Here is a 24,687-nt window from a genome sequence, read left to right on the forward strand (position 1 = left end):
CTACAGTTATACAAAAGATCATGAGCAATTGCTACAAAAAATGTATATGTCAACATATTGGACAATCTAGAAGAAATCAATAAATTCTAAGAGCCATTAAAATCTTCCATGTTTGAATAATAAATGAAAGAAAATCTGAAGAGATTGATAACAAGTGATGAAATTTAGAAAGTATTTTAAAAATTCCCAGAAAAATGTTCAGGATCAGATGGAGTCACTGGTGCCTTCTACCACATTTAAAAAAGATTTAATAATGATCCTTCTCAAACTTTTCAAAAAATTGACATAGAAAGAATGCATCCAAATGTATTCTATGAGTCCTACATTACTCTGATACCAAAACCAAATAAACACACTACAAAAAAATGACAGGCCAAGATTCTTGATGAACATAGATGCAACATTTTCCAACAAAATATTAACAAACTGAATCCAACAATGCATTAAAAGGACCATACTCCATGATCAAGTGGAATTTATTCCAGGGACACAAGTACAGTTCAATTTCCACAAATCAATCAATGTGGTATATACCACATTAACAAATGAAGGATAAAAATCAAATGATCATATCAATAGGTATAAAAATGCATTTGACAAAATTCAACTTCCATTTACAATAAAACTCTGAACAAAGTGGTTATAGAGGGAACATACATCAACATGATAAAGGCCATTCATGGCAAGCCCACAGCTAACATAATACTCAATGCAAAATGACTTGAAAATTTCGTCTAGGATCAGGAACAAGACAAGGACACCTGCTCTAGCCATTTTAATTCAATATAGTTTTGTAAGTCCTAGCCACAGCAATCAGACCAAAGGAAAAAGAATGATAAAAGTCATCCTAAGTGGAAACAAATGTGTAAAACTGTCACTATTTGCAGACAACATATGTAGAAAACACTAAAGACATGACCAAAAAGCTATAGAATTAGAATAAACAGGTGCAGCAAAGTTGCAGGTTGGAAAATCCATATACAGATATCTGTTGCATTTCTATGCACTAAAAATGAACTATCATAAAGAGAAATGAAGACAAAATCCAATTTACAATTGCATCAAAAAAAAATATAATATATATACCAAGGAGTAAACTTAACCAAGGAGAGATAAAAGTTCTGTACTCTGAAAGCTGAAATACATTTAAGAAATAAATTGAAGAAAACACAAACAAATAGGAAGATGCACAGTGCTCAAGGATTGGATGGATTAATATTGTTAATATATCCATACTACCCAAAGAAACCTAAAGATTCAATGTAATCCCTATCTAAATACCTGTGGCACTTTTCACAGAACTAGAACAAATAACCCTAAAGTTTGTATAGAACCACAAAAACCCTGAATAGTAAAAGCAATGTTAAGAAAGAAGAACAAAGCTGGAGGTAATACACTCCTTGATTTCAAACTATACTGCAAAGCTACAGTAATCACAATAGTATGGTACAGGCACAAAAACAGAAACATAGATCAGTGGAACACAATGGAGACCCCAGGAATAAACTGACGTTTATATGGCTAATTAATTTACAACCTAGAAACAAGAATATATAATGTGGAAAGCACACTATCTCCAATAAATGGTGTTGGGAGAACAAGACAGCTAGACACAAAGAACTTTCATGAACCATAAACAAAAGTAAACTCAAAATTATTTAAAAATTAAGGAATGCAAGGATTCTTCAATATATGCAAATCAATCAGTGTGATAAACCACAATAACAAATTGAAGGAGAAAAACCATATGATCATCTCAATAGATACAGAAAAAGCTTTCAACACCCATTTATGATAAAAACACTCCGGAAAGTAGGCATAGAGGGAACTTACCTCAACATAATAAAAGCCATATATGACAAACCCACAGCCAACATCATTCTCAATGGAAAAAAACTGAAACCATTTCCTCTAAGATCAGGAACAAGACAAGGTTTTACACTCTCACCACTATTATTTAACATAGCTTTGGAAGTTTTAGCCACAGCAATCAGAGAAGAAACAGAAATAAAATGAATCCAAATCAGAAAAGAAGATGTAAAGCTGTCACTGTTTGCAGATGAGATGATACTATACAAAGAGAATCCTAAAAATGCTACCAGAAAAGTACTACAACTAATTAATGAATTTGGTAAAGTAGCAGGATACAAAATTAATGCACAGAAATCTCTTGCATTCCTATACACTAATGATGAAAAATCTGAAAGAGAAATTAAGGAAATACTCCCATTTATCATTTCCACAAGAGCAATAAAATATCTAGGAATAAATCCACCTAAGGAGACAAAAGACCTGTATGCAGAAAACTATAAGACACTGATGAAAGAAATAAAAGATGATACAAACAGATGGAGAGATACACCATGTTCTTGGATTGGAAGAATCAATATTGTGAAAATGACTCTACTACCCAAAGCAATCTAAAGATTCAATGCAATCCCTATCAAACTATGAATGGCATTTTTCACAGAACAAGAGCAAAATATTTCACAATTTGTATGGAAACACAAAAGACCCCAAACAGCCAAAGCAATCTTGAGAAAGAAAAACAGAGCTGAAGGAATAGGGCTCCTGGACTTCAGACTATACTACAAAGCTACAGTAATCAAGACAGTATTGTACTGACACAGAAACAGAAATAGAGGTCAATGGAACAGGATAGAAAGCCCAGAGATAAATCCATGCACATATGGTCACCTTATCTTTGATAAAGGAGGCAAGAATATACAATGGAGAAAAGATAGACTCTTCAATAAGTGATGTTGGGAAAACTGGACAGCTACATGGAAAAGAATGAAATTAGAACACTTCCTAACACCATATACAAAAATAAACTCAAAATGGTTTAAAGACCTAAATGTAAGGCCAGACACTTTAAAACTCTTAGAGGAAAACATAGGCAGAACACTCTATGACATAAATCACAGCAACACCGTTTTTAACCCACCTCTCAAGGAAATGGAAATAAAAACAAAAATAAACAAATGGGACCTAATGAAACTTAAAAGTTTTTAAACAGCAAAGGAAACCATAAACAAGACCAAAAGACATCCCTCAGAATGAGAGAAAATATTTGCAAATGAAGCAACTGACAAAGGATTAATCTCCAAAATATATAAGCAGCTCATGCAGCTCAATATAAAAAAAAAAACAACAACCCAATCCAAAAATGGACAGAAGACCTAAATAGAAATTTCTCCAAAGAAGACATGCAGATTGCCAACAAACACATGAAAGGATGCTTAACATCACTAATCACTAGATAAATGCAAATCAAAACTACAATGAGGTATCACCTCTCACCAGTCAGAGTGGCCATCATCAAAAATCTAGAAACAATAAATGCTGGAGAGAGTGTGGAGAAAAGTGAACCCTCTTGCACTGTTGGTTGGAATACAGCCACTATGGAGAACAGTATGGAGGTTCCTTGTAAAACTAAAAATAGTACTACCATTCGACCCAGCAATCCCAGTACTGGACATATACCCTGAGAAAAACATAATTCAAAAAGAGTCATGTAGCACAAAGTTCACTGCAGCTCTATTTACGATAGTCAGGACATGGAGGCAACATAAGTGTCCATTGACAGATGAATGGATAAAGAAGATGTGGAACATATATATGTGGAATATTCCTCAGCCATAAAAAGAAATGAAACTGAGTTATTTGTAGCAATGTGGGTGGACCTAGATTCTGTCATACAGAGTGAAGTAAGTCAGAAAGAGAAAAACAAATACCATAGGCTAACACATATATATGGAATCTAAAAAAAAAAAAAAAAGGTTCTGAAGAACCTACGGTCAGGACAGGAATAAAGACACAGATGTAGAGAGTGGACTTCAGGACATAGGGAGTGGGTGGGTTAGCTGGGACACAGTGAGGGAGTGGCATGGACATATATACACTACCAAATGTAAACTAGATAGCTAGTGTGAAGGAGCTGCCTAGCACAGGGAGATCAGCTTGGTGCTTTGTGTCCACTTAGAGGGGTTGGGTAGGGAGGGTGGGAGGGAGATGCAAGAGGGAGGATATATGTATATGTATAGCTGATTCACTTTGTTATAAAGCAGAAACTAACACACCATTGTAAAACAATTATACTCCAATAAAGATGTTAAAAAAATTATTTAAAGATTTAAATGTGGACTTCCCTGGTGGTGTAGTGGTTAAGAATCTTCCTCCCAATATAGGGCACACAGGTTTGATACCTGGTCTGGGAAGCTCCCACATGCCACAGAGCAACTAAGTCTGTGCACCACATCTACTGAACCTGTGTTCTAGAGCTTGCACACCTCAACTACTGAAGCCTTTGTACCCTATGGCCTGTGTGCTGCAACTACTGAAGCCCGTGTGCCTAGAGACTGTGCTCCACCACAAGGGAAGACACTGCAATGGGAAGCCCGCACACCACAATGAAGAGTGGCCCCCTCTCACCACAACTAGAGAAGACCCACGCATAGCAACAAAGACCCAATGCAGCCAAAAATAAAAATTAAAAAAAAAAAAAAGACTTAAATGTAAGACCTATAGCCATAAAACTCCTAGAAGAAAATTTAGTGTGTAAACTCTTTAACATTGATTTTAGAAATAATTTGATCTGTCTCCTCAAGCAAGGGAAACAAAAGCAAAAATAAACAAATGGAACTATGTCAAACTAAATAGCTTTCCACAGTGAGGGAAACTATCAAAGAAATGAAAAGCAGCCTACTGCAAGAAGATATTTGCAAATGATATTCAATAAGAAATTAATATATAAAAGATATAAGGAACTCACACAACTCAATATAAACACAACAAACAATCCAATTAAAACATGGAAAGAGGACATGAATAGACATTTTTCAGAGAAAGACATACAAATGGACAACAGGCACAAGAAAAGATGTTCAACATCACTAATCATCAGGGAAATGCAAATCAAAACTAAAATGAGATATCACCTCAAATTTGTCAGAAAGACTATTATCAAAACAAAAACATAAAACAAGTGATGCTGAGGACGTAAAGGAAAAGGAACCCTCATGCACTGTTTATAGAATGTACTGGTGGAACTACTGTGAAAAACAGTATGGAGATTCCTTATTAAACTAACAATAGAACTACCATACATTCCAGCAATTACACTTCTGAGTATTTATTTGAAGAAAATAAAAACACTAATTTGAAACAGTATATGCACCCCTATATTCTTTGCAGCAATATTTATAATAGCCAAGATGTGGAAGCAACCTAAGTGTCTATCATAAGATTGATGGATAAAAAAGAAGTGAGATATATATATATATACATATATATATATAATATGTGTATATGTATATATATATATATATATAATAAGTCTGATATAGAAAGAGAAATACCATATGATTTCTCTTATATGTGGAATCTAAAAAACAAAACATATGAACAAAGAAAATAAAACAGAAAGAGACTCACAGACTCAGTGATAGAGAGAACAAACTGGTGATCACCAGAGTAGAGGACATGGTAAAGTAAATGATGATTATTAAAAGGTACAAATTTCCAGTTACAAAATAATTAAGTCATGGTGATGTAGTACAGTACAGTGAATACAGTCAATTATATTGCAATAACTTTGCATGGTGTCAAATTGCTACTAGACTTCTTGTGGTGATCAATTCTTAATATAACTGTTAAATCACTGTCTTGTACACCTGAAACTAAAACCATATTGTATATCACCTATACTTTAATTTAAAAAATAAGTTCACATAGCATGCTATTACTACTCCTCATCTCCTCCTGGATTGTGTATTTCTACTGCTAAAAAATATCCTACAGTTCCTTCATGTAATTAAGCATCAATAGAATTTAAGTAACAGCTTAAGTAATAGAAATATGTAAACATCTTTTTATATACACAAAATCCCTCACTAATTTATAACCATTAAATTTTTATTCTTAGCTGATAAAAAAGTAGCATTATTTCTAGGTCTATACAGTGTATTTTAACAACTTTTCAGAAGATGAATGTTCTCCGCCACATTTTTGTCAAGTTTATTTCTCATCATGAATCGTGTTCCTTGTTGTAACAGGCAACCCTGTTACAGTATATGTTTATTTGCTAGTATATTTTACGTTTATTATGTATAGTAGTAGACAATTACATATATATATATATATATATATATATATATATATATATAAAACATACTCTTTTGGATGCCAAAGAGGTATTTAAATAGATCGTAACTGTAGCAGGGTTTAGAAGCCTAAGAATGGTATCGAGATTCTCTTCAGTGTGAATATGATTTTCTCTGGGTATATGTCCAGGAGTAGGATGGCTGAGTCATATGCTAGTTCTATTTTTAGTTTTTTAAGTAATCTCCATACTGTTCTCCATAGTGACTGTATCATTTACATTCCCACCAACAATGAATGAGGCCTCCCTTTTCTCCACACCCTCTCCAGCATTTATTGATTTTTTGATGATGTCCATTCTGAACAGTGTGAAGTGATACTTCATTGTAGTTTTGATTTGCATTTCTCTAATAATTAGTTATGCTGAGCATATTTTCATGTGCCTCTTGGCCATCTGTATATCTTCTTTGGTGAAATGTCCATTCAGGTCTTCTGCCCATTTTTGGATTGGGTTTTTTGTTTTTCTGATATTGAGCTGCATGAGCTGTTTGTATATTTGGGGTATTAATCCTTCGTCAGTTGCTTCACTGGCAAATATTTTCTCCCATTTTGAGGGCTGTCTTTTGTCTTGTTGGTTGGTTTCCTTTGCTGTACAAAAGCTTTTAAGTTTAATTAGATCCCATTTGTTTATTTCTGTTTTTATTCTCATTACTCTAGGAGGTGGGTCAAAAAAGATCTTGCTGTGATTTATGCACCCTAATATTCATCACAGCACTATTACAATAGCCGGGACATGGAAGCAACCTAAATGTCCATTAACAAAGGAATGGATAAAGAAGATGTGGTACATATATATAATGGAACATTACTCAGCCATAAAAAGGAACGAAATTGGGTCATCTGCAGAGAATGAATGGACCTCGAGACTGTCATACAGAGTGAAGTAAGTCAGAAAGAGAAAAAACAAGCATAGTATATTAACGCATATATGTGGAATCTGAAAAAAATGGCGTAGATGATCTTATTTACAAAGCAGAAATAGAGACACAAACATAGAGAACAAATGTATGGATCCAAGGGGGAAGGGGGTGCTGGGATGAACTGGGAGACTGAGATTGACATATATACACTATTGATACTATATATAAAATAGATAACTAATGAAAACTTACTCTAAAGCACAGGGAACTCTACTCAGTGCTCTGTGGTGACCTAAATGAGAAGGAAATCCTAAAAAGAGTGGGTATATGTATATGTATAACTTATTCATTTTGCTGTACAGTGTAAATTAACAAAATATTTTAAAACAACTATACTCCAATAAAAACAAAAACAACCAAAAAAAAAGATTCCCTTCAGTGTGATTAACATTAGATAGTTTTCTCCCTGACTATAGGTCCATGACCTCTCTTTTCTTAGAGAATATATTTAGAAAGCTTGGAATTGCAAATTATTTCTCTGCTCCTGTGTGGTGAAATCTTCTCCTGGCTTTTTGCCAGTTTTAGGACCAATGGCATGTCTTTTTCAAGGACCTGAAGCCATCCCTTTACAATGCAGTTATGAAAAAAGATAGCATCCTATCTTCCAGTTTCTGATGAAAGGTAGGAACTTAACTTCAATATGTATTAATTAGCAAACACAGAAGGCCTAATCACATTGACCAGCCCTACCTCTCCATATGTCTTCCAGTACTTTTCTCCTAGTTTCCAGTACTTTTCTGGAAAAGTCTTCCAGTACTTTTCTCCTAGTTTATCCCATTGCTTAAAAACTCTTCAGGCTTTCCTTTCAGCAGAGTTGAGTCAGTCTCTCCCCACATTGCAGTAGTTTTGAATAAATTATTCCTTACCTGTTTATTTTGTACAGTGTTAGTTTTCATTGATAGCTGCTGTCTTGAATCTGCCAGTATATAATATTCTGTAGTCAGGAATATTATTTCATGTTCTGGGAATCACTCTCCCAGTTATTCAAAAAATTAGTGTCTACCTTGTATTAAATAAATTGCTGGAAGCTAGAGAAAAAAAATAGTAAACAAAATAAAGTTGTGTTTATTGTGGCAATTACATTCAGTACAAGTGACTGTGAATAATGTAAGTAAAGAACAAAATCATTTAAGATTGCACTGGGAAATCTAAAGTCAATAAATAGGATATTACCATAATGAATAATTTTGGAAGATTCTACTTTTGATAGGTATAATATGGTATTTTAATCTAAGGCATCAGTGTTTTTGCTTAGTTTGAGGGAAGGGATGAGGTCAACCTACTGAGAGGATTCTAGGCAAAGACTCAGAAGTGTAAGTTCCCATGAGTAGGATTAAAGATGACCTAAATTCTTTAACTCTGTTCCCTGTGAGAAATGGGATCTTTCCCCTATCCTGAATCTGGGCAGATTCTGTGACTATTTTAATCAATAGAATATGGCAGAATTAATGCTGGCCAGTACATGGGTCAGGCCTATGAGATTGGCAGTTTCCACTTCCTGCCTTTTAAGATATTCTCTTGGATCCCTGAGATACCCTGTAAAAATCAGAGTACCTGCACGATTGACCAGGTGTAGAGGCTCTAAGACAATATGGAGACAAAGAGGGACCAAGCTGAGTCTAGCCTTTCAGCCATCCACATCAAGGCAACAGCAGTAAAGACAATATAAGTAAAGCCATTGTGGACCCTCCATTCTGGACCATCCAGCAGTTGAAAACTACGTCCTCCAATGTCACATGGAACAAAAGAAACATTCTGTTGAATTCTGTTGAAATTCAGGGCAAAAACATTATTAAGATATAATGCAGTTTGCCGGTAGTTTGTTACATAGCATTAAAAAATTAGAACTTTCCAGAAACAGGAAAGAAATTAGTTTATTCTAAGAATTATCCAAAAGCTGGGACTGGATATAGAGCATGAAAGGAAGGTGAACTGAGAAGATGTAGAGATGTAAGCAAAGGAAAATAATGCTGTTATAGGTCTCAGTAGAAAATCTGGATTTTATTTTAAGAGTAATGGGACATTATTAGTGAGATTTTAAAGGAAGAGTGACATACAGTTCTTTTACACTTTGAAAAGATCCCTTAAATTAGAGGGGTGGACAAATTTCAGGGAGACAAGACTGAAAGCAGGAAAACCAGGAAATACTTGCAATCATGCAAGAAGAAAATGGTAGCAATTTTGTACATGATGCTGTCAGTAGATATAGAATAGAAACATTTAAATATATATATATGTGTGTATATATATATATATATATACACACACACACATACACACACACACACACATATATAATATATATAAAATTCACAGTATCAGATTAGCTTCTGGTATACAACATGGTGATTCAATATTTTTTGAGATTATACTCCATTTAAAGTTATTATAAAATAATAGCTATATTTTCCTGTGCTTTACAACATATACTTGTAGCTCATTTATTTCAACATAGTGGTTTTTGTATCTCTTAATCCCTTAAACCCTTATCTTGCCCCTCCTCCCTTCCCTCTACCCACTGGTAAACACTAGTGAGTCTGTGTTCTGTTCTGTTATATTCATTTATTTGTTTTATTTTTTAGATTCCACATGTGATAATACACAGTATTTGTTTTTCTCTGTATGACTTATTTCACTAAGCATAATACCCTCTAGGTCCATCCATATGGTTGCAAATGGCAGAATTTCATTCTTTTTTGTGGTGAGTAATATTCTATTGTGTATGTATACCAATATATGTATTACTTATCCATTCACCTGTGGATGGTCACTAAGCTTGCTTACCTATCTTGGCTGTTATAATTAATGCTGTTATGAACATTGGGGTGCATATATCTTTTTGAATTAGTGTTTTCATTTTCTTTAGATATATACCCAGGAGTGGAATATCCAGATCATATGATAGTTCTATTTTTAGTTTTTTGATGAACCTCCTTAGTGTTTTCCATAGTGGCTGCACCAATTTACATTCTCACCAACAGTGTACTGAGGTTCACTTTTCTCCACATCCTCACCTACATTTGTTATTTGTAGACATTTTAATGATAGTCATTCTGACCTGTGTGAGGTGATACCTCATTGTGGTTTTGATTTGCATTTCTCTGATGATTAGTAATTTTTAGCATCTTTTCATGTGCCTGTTGGCTGTTTGCATGTCTTCTTTGGAAAAATATCTGTTCAGGTCTTCTTCTTATTTTTTAATCAGGTTTTCTTTTTGATATTGAATTGTATGAACTGTTTAGATATTTCATATATTAACCCCTTATTTTTCATATCATTTGCAAATATTTCTCCCATTCAGTAGGTTGTCTTTATGTTTTGTTTATAGTTTCCTTTGCTGTGCAAAAGGTTTTAAGTTTAATTAGGTCACGTTTGCTTATCTTTGCTTTTGTAACATTTTAAATATATTTTGAAGGCATAATTAACAAGTATTTTGTAAGAAGAACCCCTTCATTGTCACCATTTGGGTGTCAAAGTGGGTCATTTATTATTAGCCACCTCTCATGTAATAGAGTAAGGGAAGAATTCTACAGTGTCTTATAACATGGGCTAAGGGATAGGATTCAATGGAGAAACTTAAAAGCTTGTGTTAGTGCAAGAAAACAAGGCATGATTCCCCAAATTAACACGTGGGTATGATTCCTGGAGCCAGGGCTAAACCCAAAGGGTGGATCTGCTCTCCCATGAAGGCATCTCACAACACTTGCTCCTATTCCTTCTTATAGGAAGTTAGCCTTTTTCTAAAACGAACACATAAGCTATTTGGATGCTGCACAGTCTTTATTGTCTGCCAGTGTTTCATAGGTGTTTAGGAACCCCAACTGCCCAGCACGTGTTCACCTTGGAGCTATTGAAAATTACAACCCTTCTGTTTAGGAAAGGAAGGTACTGGAGCACATTCCTACTTGGAGAAGGAGGAATCCTCATTACTATGTAGCTTATTGTCCAGGAAATGCAGAGTGAGTGCCTAGGGTCATTTTCAGTAATTCAGTTCCATCCATCAAAGTAAAACTTTCTGATAGAATTGATTATAGTGTTTTGGTGATGAAAAGAGAGAAATCAAACCCTGGTCTAGACTGAAGTGACATGACCACCAGTTAACAAGGATGTTAAATTGATTTTGCCTAGATAAAATTTTGTATATCGGAGTTTCATTCCAACTTTAAAATACATATCTTTCTTCCTCCCTGCTCTCGCCTAGTAAGGTCAACTCATCCACAGACAATATATTTGCAACAAAATATATCCATTAATATTCAAAATCCCAATATTTCTTGCAATCTCCATTTTGTTTTCAAAATATTATTTTCTCTGATACCAGCTGCAAAGGCTTCCAATTTCTTGTGTCAGTTGAACTCATTAGTGTAGTTCATTTCCCTACCCTTGCTATCTATTTCTGTATTTGTATCTACCTATTATCTCTTTAGAGTTTTATGGTTTCTTTTTACTTCCTTATGTTGGCTTTAGGCTTCTAGAACCCAATTTCATTTCTACAATTGAGCCAAAATCTGGCTAACTCTCCTTGAACTTCTACCCTGCAATAGGTAAGATTCATTGTGCCATAATCAATGTAAATAACTAAACTGATTACAACATTGTTAGTTCAGTATTTTCAATTATTTCTCTGACCCACTGAGCAATAACTCTTTAGGATGAATACATAGAATTCAGAGTTCATTTTTTATTTTTTTTTTTATTTTTTTTTTACATCTTTATTGGGGTATAGTTGCTTTACAATGGTGTGTTAGTTTCTGCTTTATAACAAAGTGAATCAGTCATACATAAACATATGTTCCCATATGTCTTCCCTGTTGCGTCTCCCTCCCTCCCACCCTCCCCATCCCACCCCTCCAGGCTGTCACAAAGCACCAGAGTTCATTTTTAAAAGGCTAAAATAACCAGATTAACTCCTTGGAAGTTGGATTACATAATCCCTAAATACATGGTCTAATTAGTTTTCTTTGAAATTTTAAACCGGGACCTATCAGTAGAAATTGAATTGACTCAAAGTAACGTATTTGTAGGCTGTACATCTAAGGGATATGAAAATCTTCTTTTACTTTCTTGAGAAATGAAGCAATTTCATCTCCAGCAACTGTAAAGTGAACTGGAAATTGGTTCTCAAGGTGGAACTGTGAAGCTGCAGTCATTTCTAAATGGGTGTTGTTCCTGAATAGAGCTGTTTCTGGTGACTTATTTGCATAAGTCATATGCAAATGACATGTGCATACATATGTCCCCTTTACACATAGAGAAAAGAAGAAGAGAAATTAATGTGTTTGCTATACACTTTATTTGCTTTCATTTCTACTTTTTTTTTTTTTTTTTTTTTGGTTTCAAAACTCCTGACAAATATTAAGGACATGGGTAGCAAACTTAGGCAGCTGACAGAAGCTTCTCACTAAATAAGTAAGTGGAATAAGGTAGTCAATTTTTGTCTCTACCTATTCTGTGATTTCTTCCAGGCAAAAATGCCAATAATAAAAAAAGCAAATTAATATAATGTTGCATATTAATTATCTCTCTCAATAAGGAAAAAAACAAAGATGCAAGTCATCACAGATGTATACTTACTCAATTTATTTCCAACAATCTCTGACCAGTATCAGTGGGAGGGGTGAGTAAACAATAGTACTTAGAAGCTCTCATGCATTGATAGAACCAAGTTAACTCTTTATGTTATGTTCTATACACTCATTCTATCATTTTTTGCTTATAATTTCTCCTAGTCTACATAAAGTTGAAATAAAAATATGTACCCTTGGGTTTGCATGTGAAAGAGTAATTAATATTGATTCAGGAGATGAGGGATATTTTCTGATATTTGACAAGGAAGGAAAAGCCAGGAAAAAGTATGAGAAAAGCTGAATATCTTCAGGCAATGGGATTTGTTATACTGATGTGGTTTGAGCATAGTTCTCAGAGAAGTGAGAAATACAGAGTGAAGCTGGAAAGCAAGAATGAAGCAGTTCCAAAAAATCTAGAATGACATGTTAATCATCTCTTTTTTATTTGACAGGTAATAGAATAGACAACTAAGATAGGTACAAAGTTTGGACAATCACATGTCCTCTCATGCTCACCACGCTTCTGATGGAAACAGCCAGGTCCACAGCCTCTATTCAGGGAGCATCCCAGGCTGATTCCATTTTTGTATGAATAATGATCAAGCTGCTTTCACCTGACCTCAAACATCGGAATTTAAAGAGATGGGAATTCTATGCTTATGAGGTGGTTAGGTATAAAGGCTGCATTCAAGTCTAGGCAATTCCTTTAATTCAACAGATGTTCTGTATCCAGAAATTTAAATAGGTGGCACTAGGAAACTGAAAGTTTGCAGCAGGCTTTGAAGAAGAGAAGACATGAGAAGAGAAGAATACTCTAAAGAAGCCATTACAGAGAATAACTAAACCACATTAAAGTAAAGGCACAAGCGATGGAAATTAGCAGACCTCTGGTTTATTTTTTGTTGTTTTTTTGTTCTGTGATACGCGGACCTCTCACTGTTGTGGCCTCTCCCGTTGTGGAGCACAGGCTCTGGACGTGCAGGCTCAGCGGCCATGGCTCACGGGCCCAGCCGCTCCGCCGCATGTGGGATCTTCCCGGACCGGGGCACGAACCCGTGTCCCCTGCATCGGCAGGTGGACTCTCAACCACTGCACCACCAGGGAGGCCCAGACCTCTGTTTTGAATGAAGCTCTTGAAGCATCACCAGAAATGACAAAAGCAAGGTGCACAAGAGTTCATATGTAATGCTATCTTTGTGTAAGAAATGGGGAGATACATATTCATATTTTCTTATATTTTCACAAACATTAAAAAGATGCACAAATGACAAGAGTATTCCTCTAGAAAAAAATGAGAAGTGAAAAAAATATGAATGGAGATGAAGTGGGATCTAAATTTATTCTCTCTTAACTCTAAGAATTTTTTTTTTTTTAATCTGAGATTTTACTTCCAGTTGTACACATCCTAGTACGATAGATTTTAAGAGCTGGGAAATTTGACTTATTCCTTTTCTGTCTAGAATGCATTTTTCTCTTTGGGGAAATCATTGTCTGAGTCCTTATGAAATAATTAAGGGTAGGCTTATGCCCTCAGGTACTATAATCCCCAAAAAGGGATTCAACTTTCTCCCATTCTGATTATTTCAGTTTCTGTGATGAATCAACCTGAAACAGTCAGACTTAGAATCATCAGATGGTTAGAGTTCTCCCTTCAAATTTGCCTGAGGCCCCTACCAGAGCCTTTGACTAGAAGTAGAGTCTTCCAGAAGAAAAAGCAAAGACAGTTAGCCTTAGGTTTTCAATGAAAAAGATTTATCAAATATTCTTGGCAAGTGATGCCTCAAGAAATACACTCCTGGGTGCATGCTTCCCAGTGAATCAGCCAGCAGGAGCAGTCACTTGACAGACTGAGCTAGGTCCTTATGCTTAGGATTTCTAGGAAGCAGATGATGAAAATAACTACTGTTCCTAGAACAAGACGTAATTATAACATTTAAAGTAATAAATAAAGAGGGAAATCTGATCATGAAATATTTTGATAAAAGTTTTGGAATATTTGTTTCTGCTTTTTAAAAGTAGGCTTTAAAGAATAGGTTTAGATTTACAGAATAGTTGCAAAAATAGCACCGAGGATTTCAGTGTATTTTATACTCAGTTCCCTTATTGTAAATGTATTACATTGATATGATGCATTTGTCGCAATTAATGAATTAATATATTAATGAACCAATATATCAATAATATTGTTATATTATCATTATCTAAATATTATACTTCATTTGACTTTCCTCAGTTATTCCATAATGTCCTTTTTTTGTTTCAGGTTCCCATCCATATCACCACATTACGTTTGGTGATCATGTCTCCTCAGGCTTCTCTATACTGGAATAATTTCTCAGTCTTTCATTTGATGAGCTTGTCTGTTTTGAGGAGGACTGGTAAGGTATTTTGTGGAGGGTGTCTCAGTTAGGTTTTGCTTATGTTTTCTTGATGATTGCATAGAAGTTATGAGCTCACAGGAGGAAGACTGCAAATATAAAGGTATGTGTAATTAACATGACCTTTACACATAAAGGTATGTGTAATTAACATGACATATTTGTATAACAGAGTCACTTTGTAATTCATTTACACCCCAATAATTTTTTTTTAAAAAAGTGACTCATCATTGTTAATGTTGACCTTCATCACCTGCCTGCAGTCATGTTTGTAAGGTATTTTTAAGGCTTTAAAAAAAAATTTATTGTATTGGGTTGGCCAAAAATTTCAGAAAAAACCCAAACGAAATGTTTGGCCAACTCAATATATGTTACAAATATTTCTTCCCAATTTGTTCCATATATGTGTGTGTGTGTGTGTGTGTGTGTGTGTGTGTGTGTGTGTGTATATATATATATATATATATATATATATATATATTGTTGTTGTTTTATCTTGGCCACATGGCATGTGTGATCTTAGTTCCCAACCAAGGATCAAAGCAGCACCCCCTGCATTGGCAGCATGGAGTCTTAACCACCAGGGAAGTCCTCTATAATGTTTTTGCAGAGTAAAGTTACATGGTTTCCCCCCTTCCCTTATGGTACTCTTTGGAAGGAAGTCGTGATGTTCAGACCACACTTTAATGGTTAAAGCTATGCTCCACAGCCTTGAAGGATAGCGACATAAGTTGTTTTGAATTATGTTATATGTGAGATTTTCTTATTCTCCACCATTTAGCTGTTTTTAAAATGTACTTTGTTATTTATTTAAATCATTATGAAATCATGAATATTTATTTTATAACGAGTTATAATCCAATACTATATATGTATTTTTATTTGTATATTTTTTATTCTGTTTCTCTGATTTTAGTTTGGCTATTAGAAGATTTTGTTTGTTTGTTTGGCTTCTTGACATGTTTGGAATATCTTCACCATCTTTTTTGAGTACTTCCTTATCTTTTGGAACTACAAGTAGATCGAGGCTCATCTTGTGTACTCCCTGCCCCGGCCATAGAATCAGTCCTTTCTCCAAGAAAACCTTGTTCATTTTATTAGAGAATGGAATTAGAGCCAGCTTCTGGGTATTGGTGCTTGTCATTGTTACTGAGATGTGTTTGCTTCTAGGCTTTCTCAGTGGGCAGAGCCTGGAAATATATGAACCTGTATTTATACATATATCTTTAATTTGTCTATATTTACCCTTCTGTATCTCCAACTCCAATTCTGTATCATATGGTTAACTCTAGATTTTTACAAGTTATGAGCAGTGAATGAGATTCCCTATTGCTCTACATCCTTGACAGCAATTGGAATTGTTCTTTGGCTTTTAGCCATTCTAATAGGAGTGTGGCTAGAGTTCATTGTTATTTTAATTTTGCATATCCCTTATGACAAGTGATGTGAAACTTCTTTCATATGCTTCTTTTCCATTTATATATCTTCTTTGGTGAGGTGTTTGCTCAGATATTTTACCCATTTTTTTAATTGAGTTGTTTATTTACTTATCATTGAGTTGTAAGAGTACTTGTTTAGCATTGCCTTTTGATTCTTTCTCATAATTTCCAAACTCTGCTGACTTTATTCATCTAGCTTTGAATGTTGTCTCCTTTTGTCAATAGAACCCCTAACATATTAATCATAGTTATTTTAAATTCCATGACTGAAATTGCCAATATTTGCATCACATTTGAATCTGGCTCTGGTGGATGCTTTGTCTTTCCAGACTTTGTTTTTCTGGCCTTTTTTCACACCTTGTAATTTTCTGTTGAAAGCCAGAAACACTGTGTCAGCAACATAACTGAGTTAAATAGGCTTTTAGTATGAGAAGTGATGTTAATCTGGCTAGGTGTTGGTGTGTTTAATGTTTGTTGTAGGTATTAGTACAAGAGACTTCAAATTCTTCTAGTGTCCTTGCTTTCATCTCCTATCTTGACTTAGGGCTTCCCTAAGTACTTCTGCTGAGTGTCTGCATCCTGAAGCACTTTCATCTACAATCCACTGTTATTATTCTGGAGCCCTGTTTGTGTAGAAGTAGCATGTGCTTAACTAAAATGTATAGTTTTGGATTTAGGGTATATCCTATAACCTTCTGATCAAATCTCAGTATGTTAGTGGGCTTGTGTCTCCTGAGTGTAGCCTTTACAAGTGTTTCTGTTCCTTCTCCACACATATGTCTACTCTCCCACAAAACCACCCTCTACTCCCTTCTCCAACTGCAGCAATCTCAATATTTTTGCTTGATGTCCTGTGCCTTGTTGACTGTCTTCTTTTCTTTTCCTTAGGTGAGAGAGGAAAGCTTTGTCTTTTGTTTTTAACACTCTTGTATCTTTTGTCCTGATGATAATTACTTTTAACATTGCTGAGATTTACTTGATTTGTCTTTTTTGTTTAAACATGAAATTTACTTGATTTGTCTTTTTTGTTTAAACATTTTTTATTTATTTTGCAAGAACATATATTTTATTGCATTCAAAATAGATAATGGAGATAATAGGAATATTTATTACCTGTAATTTCAAAATCCAGAATTAAACATTTTTTTTCTTTGCTGTCAATCTTACAGCTTTTTTTCTATGCATATATAAGGACAAGTTATTTTTTTGGATGTGGTCATGTTATGCATACTATTTTTCCTTCAACCAAAAATATGCAGAAATAACTTCATGTGTATATAAATGTGTATCTAGACTAGAATTATTAATTTAATGAAAATAAATTTTATGGATATATGATAATGTATTTAACAAATCACCATTTGTTGACTGTATTGGTTGGTCCTATTTTTCTCATATACAATATACTTCAGGGAATATCCTTATGCATACATTTGTAAGAAGTCTACTATTAACCTTTTCAGATTAATTCTCTGAAGTGGTATCTTTGAGCCTACAGAGTATGTTTCTTTTCAGATTTTTTAAAAAACATCTAAAAGTGAAGTTAAATACAGTCTTTTATGACTTTGATATAAATTGGCAATGCACTGTCCCGAAAGTAACAATTTTCTTTCCTACCGATAATATATGGCAGTCATAGCTAAGTATTTTACATCTTAGAGGAAGTATATGTCTCTCCTGGGGTAAGTTCTCTCAGGGAATTCTTATGGGAGTATAACTACTTATCCTCAGTCCATGTTCTGTGATGGAATCCTCATGGGGAACCCATGTATATACTTATTAGAAGAAAAATGTTGGTTTTTCCTGCCCATTCTGGGTCCCTAAGTCTGAGAGTGTGGGTAAGTGAAAATGTTTTTAAATACCTTATTCTCAGAAGACCATCTTCTTCTAGATGAGTTTCAGCATTCACTCACAGATATGACAGATTTTATTTGTTATTTTAGACCAAGGAAACTAATTTTCCCTACACCTATAATAGGATCTGGTGCTAAGACAGAAACCAATGAAATAGTGGAAATCTCCAAAGTCAGACTTTCCAGATAATATTCTTTTTCAATAGGTCACTTTATTTTTTTAACTTCAATATTCTTCTTGGAAAATAGTTCAGCATTTGTCTATTTCTTTTGTCATCTGGTAATCGGAAATAATCTCTAAAAATTCTTACCAGTGCTTCTGGAATCCATTGTGAATGGAAGATGATATTTGTTTAGGTGTCAGCTAACTTAATAGAATATTTAATATTGCAAGGAAACAAATGTCTCTTTTCAAATGTATCTAAAAGGCAACTGGAGACAACTTAGGTAATTTGTGCACTTGCAATTTGCTATTGTTGGCCCTCTGTGTATTCTGGAAAACAGTTTTCCATGAAATTGCTGTTAACTTTTAGATGCAAGATTATTCTGTACAATGTTCATTTAAAGGAACTACCCTTCTGTATAAATATCTTTCAGGCTAACTACACAAAAGTGCCAACATATTAACCCCTTTAAATGTATGGTTTAGGTGATAAAAGAATACTTTTCTATATTATAAATAGGACCTGATTATCATTTGTCTTAGGACATATTTCTAGCTGACTTGTTTGAGTAATGCTGTACTTTGACCCCAATGACCTCAGAACATATAGGTCCCATTTTATATATGGGGGAATCCAAAATAATATCCAACAGTTAAACTCTCTTGCTAATAGGCATCAATAGAATTCTAAATCAAAGATATTCTTAACAATACTATTCATCAGTTGAAATGAAGACTACCAATTCCTTTTCAATATGATTATTTCTATAATAGAAAAGTGTGTATTTTTTCTTCTTTTCCTGGTACCTGGAATTCTAACACTTCTCTTGGATTTCTAGACCTTACATGGTATATCCCATTTTAGTTATCTACTCCATGATTTTAGTTAAGCTAATCCTCTTAGTAATTGCAGACCTGACTTTCTTCTTTTCTTTTCTTTCTTTCTTTCTCTCTCTTTTTTTTTTAATAACTAGAGAGGCTCTTCTGCCACATTTTTGCCTTTATTTCCACTCACTTATGAGAAAATGTGACAAAGAAATCACATCTTTAAGGAGCATAATCTTAGGGAAATTGATGATTACAAACCTGGAGATTATCTGAAATGTCTCTTATGCTAAATGTTTACTGTAAATCTATGTGTGCTACTCTCAGAAGTTTGATAAATGTATTGATATCTCCTTTATTTCTTCTAAGTCAATGCCCTCTTTAATTTCATGGAATAATTTTTCTAAATCTTTACCAATCTTATGCTCCCTAAGTAAACTTTCCAGTAACAGCGTCATTTTGTGTTGCTGAGATTTTCTAAAATATCACATATATAATTCAGTAAACTTACTATAGAATTTTCAGTCTTTTATCTGAGGAAACAATGTTCAATTCTCTTTCTTGCACTTTTTAAAATCTTAGTGGTTAAAATATTTTCCTTCTAATTAATTTTAAGAATAAACTAGGTTTTAAATAAGTTGGAGGTGCCAAGAAATGGAATGAGCATTCTGAATAAGTATGAGAATATGGGTTGAACTTGTTTTCTATGATGTAATCATTTCATAAGGTATATTTAAAATATTGGAGGGAATATTACAAGGATGATAAAAGAAAGCCCAAAGAATGATAAAAAAGAGTTCAAGAAAAGCTGACTGCATAAAGAACTTTATTTTATGTAATAAACAAGAATAGCAATGGTGCATATCATGACTGTGATAAATGTGTTCTCAATTCAAAGTAGAACTCTGATATCAAATTTTGTTAGATCATATTGATCTTGTTTTTAGGACAGAATAGTTTAGCAATAGATTCATGGTTTAGTAGTCTCCAGCTCTTTATCTTTACCATCACCACCATTATCTTCATCATCATGCTACTCTGGATGATATTTTTGAGCGCTTATTATTTACCAGAGATATCAGTCACTACCTTATACCTATAGTCTCACATAAGTTCAAATGCAATGAAGCGTTACACAATTTTCCAGGTTTACACAAAGCTGAGATTTAAACCTCTGTGTCTAAATCCCTAGTCCATGTTCTTTCTAAAACATGTCACTGACTATTTACTTTTATAAATAGCATTTAATAATTTACCCAGGCTTGTTAATTTTGAGTTCCCCATGTCTCCTTCATATTTGATTCCTCTTAGAGTATAGTGAGCTTCCTATCCTTGAATAAAATCACATAGGCTTTTTTTGTTTTTAATTTTGATCACTATCCACACCTGAAAGAGGCGAGTTCCTACATAATGACTGTTCATTTGAGAATACATGAATTCTTTAGGGATACTTGACTGCCACTGAAGTGGTTCCAATCTCCTCCCTTAACCCAGACCCTACTTATGTGGATGTCAGCCTAAAACACTGTGCTTTCTAAGTCTTTATTTCATACTAAGAACAGTACCTATAGTGGAAGTAAAAGTGGCATTCACTGGGAAACAGTGGAAATTTTGTGGATTAAATGAACCAGGGTCAGAAGACCCCTCTTGAGCCTATAGTTGCTGGAGAAAAACACAGGTAAACTTAGTAGATAAGTAAAACATTTAAGGTGAACCTTATAATATAGAATAAATTGAAAAGATTCTTATGGGGGTGATGTCTGTATGAATTTGAATATCAAGACAATTAAGTGTTGAAGTGATGTTCAGAGATGTCCAGGATTTGATGAGAAAAGGCTCCAGCAATGACTATATAGCTTTGTTTGGTCTGCTAAAAAGGTAAGACCACAATGGCACTGCCGAAGGTGCTGGGACTTCTGACAGAATCGCTGTATAACTTGGAGTGCAGTGAGGACTCACAGGCTGCCAAGATGAGCTTCTTTTCTCTGTCTTGGTTCGTCTCCAATAACCAGAGGAATTATAAGTGGTGTAGTTTGTCCTCCATCTAGGGATCTCCCCTTCTCTCTTTTTATGGGCCAAAGTAAAATAGAAGGTAAAAATAATATGAGCGTAATCATCTAATTTAGATGTTTATTGTCCTGACATGTAATCTTAAGAATCTGAGACAGGTCTGTAAATACAACCTGAATTATTGCCATAGCGACCACTAATATTTCACCATTGTTGACATGGTCTGTGAATTCACAACCACAAAGGGCTTTAAAATGCATACTATACTACAAACAACCACATTACAACATTATTAATATTTGACTTCAGTTGTATTCATATGTTGAGGACTACCAATAAAATTTGGATTACTTAATTTTTGCCTCTACAGTTAGAATTATAAAAAATCAAGTGTGAAATGGCCTATCCCATGTCACCATGCAGTCTTGAAGTTCCTCTGAAACAATGATTCCTTCTCAAAGTGCATCTAAATTAGAATCACATGAAGTATTATTGGTTTGCCTGCACATCCCCGGGCTAACACAGACTAAATCGTAAACTCTGGGAGATGGAGAATAGCATCTTTATTTTCAACAAGCCTCTCCAAATAATTTCTATCATAGAGAAAGTTGAGAATCCATGTTTTATCACATTCCTGGTGATTTCTCATCAACCCTGTGTTTTTCATTAAACTATCATCTCTCACATTCAAACACACAATCATATACTTGGCTGGGCAGAAACTTTGACAAAGACACTGCTTCTTTGCCAGTGGCTCCCAGTTAGACTTTGTCCCTCAGAGGCAGTAGAGGGAGACTGCAAAGCAGAAAGAGGAAGTAGCATGCTCCTTCAGTCTGCTTGTCCCTGGTAGCTTTGCCCCAGCATTGTTTTATTCACTCTCGCAGTAGCCATTGTTCCCTTATCTCCAACTGATTCCTGTTTGCAGTGTTTCCAACATTCACAGAAACAGCCTAACTGTGCTACATCCTCTCTTCCACAACTTAAATTCAATTAGCCCAACCTCTTTGGCATTGTTCACACCGCTATAAGGATGGTAACTTTTTCTTCCCCCTTAGGGTATTATTTATAAGGTACTTCTGTCTGTGTCTTATTTTGTTCTTTATCAGTTTCTTAATACTTGAATAAAACTTTTTTGATTTAAATTATTTTTGTTAAGATACTTGGCATATTTTTCCTACTCCTGAGTACACACTGGGGAATTCAAGCTCCAATGAAATCAATTCATCACCCTTCCCCCATTAAGAAAATTCATTACATTATTAGACATCTATTATTCCTGGAAAAGTTTTCTTTATAAGAACCAAATTCAATTTTTCTGTCTATGCAATGTATTCCACATTTTGTTGCATAGAAGTAGGAACCTTGTCATATTCTTGGCAAAGCAGAATTGAAATCATCTGTATCTTTATTGCTAGAAAGCTTGAGATATTTATTTTCTCTTTCAAAATAAAGTAAAATATTACAAATGGGTGAATCATAATATTGTAATCAGTGTTTTAAAATATTTCTTATTAATTCTTTCAATTAATGTTCAAAGAAGGCACCAGTACTCTTATTATAGATATAAAATGTCAGACTTGGGCAGATTAAGGTAATTAACTTGTGTACTGATAATTCACCAGACTGGTAGCAATGTTTCCACTATACTAATTTTATACAAAAATGCTTGTATGAAACTTAAAAACCTTGCATTCATATCTTTAAATATCTCAAAAGTAATTTAAAATGGCTCAGTTTGATTTTAAGAATTGACATCTGACTGGTTCCTGAAGGGAACTCCCCTGAAACTGTCAAGGGAAAAACTAAAAACAAAACAACAACAACAAAACTCAAGAAAGAAGTAAAGAAACATTTTTTTGGTGAGTTATTATAATAGTCTTGTAGGTTTCTTAAATAATTAAATATTGTATAACAATTTTAGCATTTACTCATGTATTTTATATATATATATATACATATATGCATATATTATACTCATATTAAATTTTGTCATGGCTATGTTTCTGAAAGGTTATATTATTTTATTACTTTACCCAGAATTATTTCATAGCATCCTCCACTATAGTAAAATAATTATGAATAATTTACTTAAGAATATTTTTATTTTATTGTCATCATGATATACTTGGTCTGATGGTCAATAATCAACACTGAAAAAAAGGATGATTTAAAGTGTTCCCTCTTTCATTCTGAAAATCAATTTGTTAAATAAGAAGCAGCAAATATTGACTCCTCTTTCAGTTTATGAATTCAATTATCTTATCTTCTGTAAAAATAATAATTGTTTTTTTTCTTGAATTTCAGCAGAGTAAATAATTTTTCTATTTAAAAGTAAGTTGAGGACTGATAGGTTTTCAAAATTTAGATAGCTACAGAAGTGTGACTTTCACTAAAAATAGCATGCAAAAAGAATAAAAAAGCTCATAAATACTCTCAATCATTTTTGCTAAGAAAATCATGTGAGCTTTGCCCACCAGACCAACAGCCAGCCCTACCCACCACCAGTCCATCCCATCAGGAAACTTGCCCAAGCCATTTAGATAGCCTAATCCACCAGAGGGCAGACAGCAGAAGCAAGAAGAACTACAAACCTACAGCCTGTGGAACAAAAACCACATTCACAGAAAGATAGACAAGATGAAAATGAAAATGCAGAGGACTTTGTACCACATGAAGGAATAAGATAAAATCCCAGAAAAATAACTAAATGAAGTGGAGATAGGCAAACTTCCAGAAAAGGAATTCAGAATAATGATAGTGAAGATGATCCAGGACCTCGGAAAAAGAATGGAGGCAAATATCAAGACGATACAAGAAATGTTTAACAAAGACCTAGAAAAATTAAAGAACAAACAAACAGAGATGAACAATACAATCACTGAAATGAAAACTACACTAGAAGGAATCAACAGCAGAATAACTGAGGCAGAGGAATGGACAAGTGACCTGCAAGACGGAATGGTAGAATTCACTACTGTGGAACAGAATAAAGAAAAAAGAATGAGAAGAAATGAAGACAGCCTAAGAGACCACTGGGACAACATTAAATGCAACAACATTTGCATTATAGGGGTCCCAGAAAGAGAAGAGAGAGAGAAAGGACCCGAGAAAATATTTGAAGAGATTATAGTCAAAAACTTCCCTAACATGGGAAAGGAAATAGTTAATCAAGTCCAGGAAGCACAGAGAGACCCATACAGGATAAATCCAAGGAGAAATATGCCAAGACACATATTAATCAAACTGTCAAAAATTAAATACAAAGAAAACATATTAAAAGCAACAAGGGAAAATCAACAAATAACACACAAGGGAATCCCCATAAGGTTAACAGCTGATCTTTCAGCAGGAAATCTGCAAGCCAGAAGGG

The sequence above is a fragment of the Lagenorhynchus albirostris genome, chromosome 13 (assembly GCF_949774975.1).
Source record: "Lagenorhynchus albirostris chromosome 13, mLagAlb1.1, whole genome shotgun sequence".
NCBI classification, from domain to species: Eukaryota; Metazoa; Chordata; class Mammalia; order Artiodactyla; family Delphinidae; genus Lagenorhynchus; species Lagenorhynchus albirostris.